The sequence below is a fragment of the Rhinopithecus roxellana genome, chromosome 5, assembly GCF_007565055.1.
Source record: "Rhinopithecus roxellana isolate Shanxi Qingling chromosome 5, ASM756505v1, whole genome shotgun sequence".
NCBI classification, from domain to species: domain Eukaryota; kingdom Metazoa; phylum Chordata; class Mammalia; order Primates; family Cercopithecidae; genus Rhinopithecus; species Rhinopithecus roxellana.
This window is the reverse complement of record NC_044553.1, coordinates 154,121,461-154,127,655: the sequence shown is the minus strand read 5'-3', so window position 1 is coordinate 154,127,655 and position 6,195 is coordinate 154,121,461. Positions and strand designations below refer to the sequence as shown.

General features: G+C 45.7%; 1 long non-coding RNA gene across 1 annotated transcript; it reads right to left on the bottom strand.

The window, feature by feature from the left end:
* Window positions 1-761: 761 nt before the first annotated feature.
* Window positions 762-5,881, bottom strand: LOC104654487. The gene is made up of 2 exons (XR_746851.2): window positions 5,762-5,881; window positions 762-2,004 (listed from the first exon to the last, which is right to left on the bottom strand). It is a non-coding gene; the product is annotated as an uncharacterized LOC104654487 (long non-coding RNA).
* Between the last annotated feature and the right edge of the window lie 314 nt (window positions 5,882-6,195).

Genomic DNA, 6,195 nt, shown 5'->3' with positions numbered 1-6,195 from the left:
AATGGATGAGTGGATCAACAGAGTGTGCTATGTACATACAGTGGTATTCAGTCTTAACTGAAAGAACACATTCCTCAACACATCACAGCCTTGAGCAATGCCTCCACTTCCTGGGCCCGACACAAACACATCATAGCCTTGAGTACAACCGTTTGTGAAAGCGCAGGAACCAATAAGAAGGCTGCTAAAAGCATAACTTAACATTAACATGTAAACCAGTTGTAATGCTGTAGCCTAGAGAAATGCCTTGTTCCTCTGTAACCTGACAAGTCCTGTTTCCCCCGAGCTATAAAAAGCGAGCGCGCGCATTGTTCCGGGCCCTCTTGTATGTTGTGGAACGGAGGGACCAAGTTCGAACTTGCATTAAAGATCCTTGCCGCTTGGCTTTGACTCTGGACTCTGGTGGTCTTCTTCGGGGAACAAACGGTCTGGGCATAACAGCCGGATCTCAGCTCACTGCAAGCTCTGCCTCCCGGGTTTATGCCATTCTCCTGCCTCAGCCTCCTGAGTAGCTGGGACTACAGGCGGCCGCCACCTCGCCCGGCTAGTTTTTTGTGTTTTTTAGTAGAGACAGGGTTTCACCATGTTAGCCAGGATGGTCTCGATCTCCTGACCTCGTGATCCACCCGTCTTGGCCTCCCAAAGTGCTGGGATTACAGGCTTGAGCCACTGCGCCCAGCCGAACCCATTTATTTTACTCATATTTTCTTTTTTATATATGCAAAAGCACAATAAACAACCAAAGTCTATGTCTAACTAAATTTAAAAGAGCTCTTTATAATGAGTTTACAACAAAAATTCTAAATGCGAAGGAAATACTATAGTTTAATAGCTAGCTCTTTTTCTTCTTTGTGGTACATAGAATAGTGATGCATCCTTGAATTATAAAAACAACAAAAAAGTACATGAATATTTTTAACTCTAACTTTGCCACTGATTAAAATGTGTGACCTTGGGCAAGTCCTGTGAACAGGTTTTCCTCATTAGTAAGACTGGATGACAATATCTCCTGTGCAGAGCTGTTGGTGTTATCAAACCCCAAATTTTAGGTTCATGTACCTGATACACAGCAAACCAAACACTGACACATCAGCACTTAGAAGCAGAGAAAAGTTTATTTGATTTGGCTAAAACAAGAAGGCAGGAGAAGCAGTCTCTCAAATCTAATCTGCCTTTTAACATAACTGGGGGCTTTTATGAGCAAAGCATGTATGCAGAAGATGGGTTCCCCCAGTAATCAAAGCTGTTTGAGTTCCTCTGCCGAAACAAACTCCTAGATGCTATCAAGGAGGTCTGCATGACCTAAGGGTCCTTGTTCTTTGAAAGAAAAACAGTTCGTCAATCTTGCAGGCAGCGCTGGGGGTTAGGATAGGAAGTCAATCAATTACTAGTGACTTCTCTTGTGCAATCAAGCATGCATGGAGGAAGAAAAGGACAAGGAAATAAGCAAAGTGAACATCTTATGATCTTTATAATAAAGGCTCAATCACATTGGGAGGATTAAAACATCATTGTAACAATAATACCAGTACCAATGACATTTAAGCCATTGTGTCTACTTGTCAGGCACCGCACTGTCAAATACCAGCAGCGAGTCTGGCACAAAACAGATGCTCAGTAAACGGTAGCTATTGAATCAGGGCCACACATTTAATTGATATTATGATCAAGATGTTCAAGAAAAAAATACTATTATTTAATGTGGAATAAGTCTAGTCTTTCTCTTGAGCTCCCACCTGCTGGTTAGGAGGCAAAAATGTTACTTGGATCCTGTTTAGAATATTCTCAGATTTGATCCCTCAAATTGTATCAGTCTTACTTATGCACCTGTCCTGTTGGCCGTCCTTGTGCTGCCCCTGACACCGGCCTGCTCCCTAAGGCAATGTGGGGAGAGGAACATATACATTCCAACGTGCTGTAAGGATAGAGATCCTGGCCCGTCCCTGTGAAGCAGGAGAATAGGACCTGGAGGCCAGGAACATAAGGCTGATCCACGCTGACTTCCTAGAACAAAATCAAATGGAATATGAATGGCTTTGTAACCGCACTTCATCCCTTCCAGTTACACCATTTACACTTTGTAATTTCATATTTATCCTCTCCATTTACATCAACTGCACACCTGGTGATATCCTCTCCATTTACATAGACCACACATACCAAGTGACATCCTCTCCATTTACACTTGGTAACTTCACATCCGTCCTCTCCATTTACATAAACCGCATACACCAAATAACATCCTCTCCATTTACATAGGGCACATTCCGAGTAAATGACTTGTAACTTCTCTTCATTGTCTTCATTGACACAGAACATATAACAAGTAACCAGTGGAAAATGTCTAGAGAGTATTGAAACCCCAGAAGATTTCGTAACCGGGGCTCATGAGCCCCTATGCGCCGGCCTACTCCCGCACTATGGAGTGTACTTTCGTTTTCAGTAAACCTGTGTTTTTGCTTTCCTCACCTTGTGCATTCTGTCCAATTCTTTGTTCAAGACGCCAAGAACCTGGACACCTTCCACCAGTAACATATGGATGTGCCGCTGGCATGCATGGGTCCCCACAGTCACCTCTCCCCCTGGAGCCCCTGGGGGCCAGGGTAACTCTCAGTCTGATCTTGGAGCTTGTTAGGGGTGCAGGATCCCTCCTGGATTGCCATTGCTGTCACCTCCAGCCAGCCCATTGGCCTGAGTGTCACCTTCCCTTGCCCAGGGCAGGCCCTTGGGCAGTTCATTCAGTCTCTGTACCACTCAGGAGAAAGCGAAAACTTAAGGTTCCTCAGCTGACTCTCCTGGCACCTTTCTGAAGGTGGGCTCCAGGACCAGAGGCAACAGCTCCCTCCTTGCCATGAATATCCTTATGGTTCCAACACCCTATCTTCCAGCCTTGGGTCCAGGAAGAAGAATCAGAAGACAAGCTTCTGCCTCATTGGCCTTCCAACCTCTAACACCTCCTCCTTTCTCTCCCATGACTCTCCAGGTTCCCATGGGGCTGGCTTCTCTCCCAGAGCCTCCCTGACTCCACTCCCAGTGGTGGCCTGGCCTTCCCCAAGCAGACCGCGGGGATCCCTAAGATCCTCTAGGCTTTGCCCTTTATGTGCTAATGGGGGAGACAAAGGAATCCCAGCACTTCTCTTCTCAAAGCTTTCAAAACCAGGTCTCACACAGCCTCTCCTGCCTTGGGGCAATAAGCCTTCTGGCTCCCCTGGAGGGAGCAGCTGCAAGAAAACCTAATTCAAAGCAAGAAGTGAAAATGCAGTGGTTTAAATTTACAGAAAGATTCTCTCTCGTTTGTACATTATTATAATTATGGCCCTGGGAATTGGGTGAGGTCTCCAGAGCTTCAGTACACGCTTCAGGCAGAGCATTTGCAAATTCATGGTCTTAAATCCCTAGGACAGCAAGACATGAAGGAAAGTCAGGGAAGCAGAAGTCCTTAGCAGACCTGGGTCCTGAACTCTCCAGAGCTCATGGATCTTCTTGGATAATGAAATTCAGGGGTTGGAAGAGGCTATTTCTAAGGGAGGGCTTTCAACTCCGAGAGTCTCTGGCCAAAGGTTCTAATTCCATGTACTTCCAATTTTTGATTAAAGCTGCCAAATACAATCACGATTTTAAAATTCAGGGTACTTAAGGAGTTTAGGATCCTAGGTTCTGCCAGAGTAACCCTCTGCAGGGATGTGGAATGGCTGCATCCATCTGCCCAGGAGAAAGAGGGATGGGTACTGGGGAGGGTTCGTTAGCAGGAAACTCTCCAGGGCAGATGAACGCGAGGACAGAGCCCAGCTGAAGGGAACCAACGGGGAGCAGGAAAATCCAGAGCAAGATGGCAGACGTGAGGAACTGAGTGGGGTCAGCCAGGGAGTCTCACCAGCAAGTACAGAACCAGCTTTTGTCCCTTGCCATGCTCAGCAAGCCAGGAGCACATCGATCTGCTACAATAGCTGCCTAGGGATTTTCTGCCTCCATTCCTGGCCACTCCAATCACTTCCCCACCCTACAGCCAGAGAACTCACCACCTTTTGGGATCTTCCCATTGATCAGGATAAAGACCATGGTTGACAAGGCCTTGCAGGGTCAATGCCCAGCTGTTATCAACCCTGACTGCATATAGGAATCATGCTGGTCCAATCCCAAGGATTCTGATTCAGTTAGTCTGGGATGAGGTCCCAGCATCAGTATATATGTGTGTATATATACCAGTATATATAATATACTAATACATATTTACATATACTGATATAGATACACACATATATACTGATATATTTTATCAGTATATAGTTTTATAATATATAGTTATATTAATATATAACTATATATTAATAAAAATATATAAACATATCCATATATTATGTATATGTGTATGTTTATATATACTGATATATTAAATATATAATATTTATACTGATATATATTTATATCAGTATAAACATATTAAATATATTATATATCAATATATACAAACTATATGTTTTTATATATATTTAATCTCCAGGTGATTCTAACTTGCCTTAAGGATTGAGAGCCCCTTGCTTTGGCCCTGCAAACTTCAACCTTATCTCATGACAGTCCCCCTCTCATTTTCTTTGTGGCACAGCAACATTGCCCACTTTGCCCCAGTCTTTTTTTTTTTTGAGACGGAGTCTCACTCTGTCACCCAGGCTGGAGTTCAGTGACGCAATCCTGGCCCACTGCAAGCTCTGCCTCCCGGGTTCACGCCATTCTCCTGCCTCAGCCTCCCAAGTAGCTGAGACTACAGGCACCCGCCACCACGCCCGGCTAATTTTGTTTTTGTATTTTTAGTAGAGAGGAGGTTTCACCGTGTTAGCCAGGATGGTCTCCATCTCCTGACCTTTCGATCCGCTCGCCTCGGCTTCCCAAAGTGCTGGGATTATAGGCGTGAGCCACCACACCTGGCCTGCCCCCGTACTTCTAATATGTCAGTCTGCCTTTCCCTTGGGCCACTGCACTTGTGTATCTCCTATGCCCGGAAAGCCTAGTCATTTCTCATACCTTGACTCAAACACCCCTTCTGGTGGGACGCCTTCCCTGGCCTGCTGGACTAGACTGTGCTATCCTCTTACACGCTGTATCCTCCAGGGTCCAGTTAGGAAAACAGAAGCAACTTTAGGTGTTTCAAGTAGAAAGAATTTAAATCCTAGAAGTTGGTTACACGAGTGAGGAAAATGGTGAGGAAAATGCTGTAGCAATGACAGTGAACTGCTGTCACCCCTGAGGCTGGAAGGATAACAGACATTTGCCAGGAGCTAGAAGCTGGGGCAGCCTGGTAGGAGCTAGAATACAGTGAGAGCTGCCCCCTGGGGATGGAACCACAGAGGGAGGGTCTTTCTGAGGAGACATACAGCCAAGGAACAGATACAGCCATTGCGGGAGATGCCAACCAAAGCCGAGAGAGAGAGTGAGAGAAAGAAAACACCCAGGTTTCTTCCTTCCTTCCACCTTTGAGTCTCCCACCAGTGCTTCCCATTAGCCCAAACTACCAAGAACCCAGAGGGCAAAGGAGCCCGGGAAATCTGATTCTACATGATACCGAGCAAAGCCGATGTTCCAGCTGGCTGCGTCTGTTACAGTAGGTAGTCAGGCAGACATAAGCAGGGCAGGAGAGGGCTCCTCCCAACCAGGAATGTCAGATGAGGGTCAGGTGATGGTCAGGTGGTCATTAACTGTCTCTCTAAAATAATAATTGGTTACAGCCAGCACCAGGGAAAGGCAGTCTCCCAACAGATAGAAACACCTGAAACTGATGATCAGCAGCTTCCCAATAAGGTCTCAGGAGTTGGAGGCGTGGGCTCAGCATGAACACTGAGAGGCAAAATGGTGGAGTTTAACTGGTATATGACCTTACTCTAGAAACACTCAGCTGGTAAGGGAAGAACGCCTTAAGCCAACATGCACGCAACTCCAGTAAACACACTGCGCATGTTCCTGTCCCAAGTGCTGGTAGACGGCTGCGCATGCAGACAGCCTACCCCAGGGAAGAATCAGGGGAGAAGAGACGTAGACCCCACAAGCTTGCCAACACATAAAACCCCAGGTCAAGAGTCAAACCATGCACTTGAATCAAGTCACCCACTTGGCCCTCTTTCAAGTGTATTTTACTTTCTTTCATTCCTGCTCTAGAACTTTTATTTTTATTATTTTTATTTTATTTATTGATTGAGATGGAGT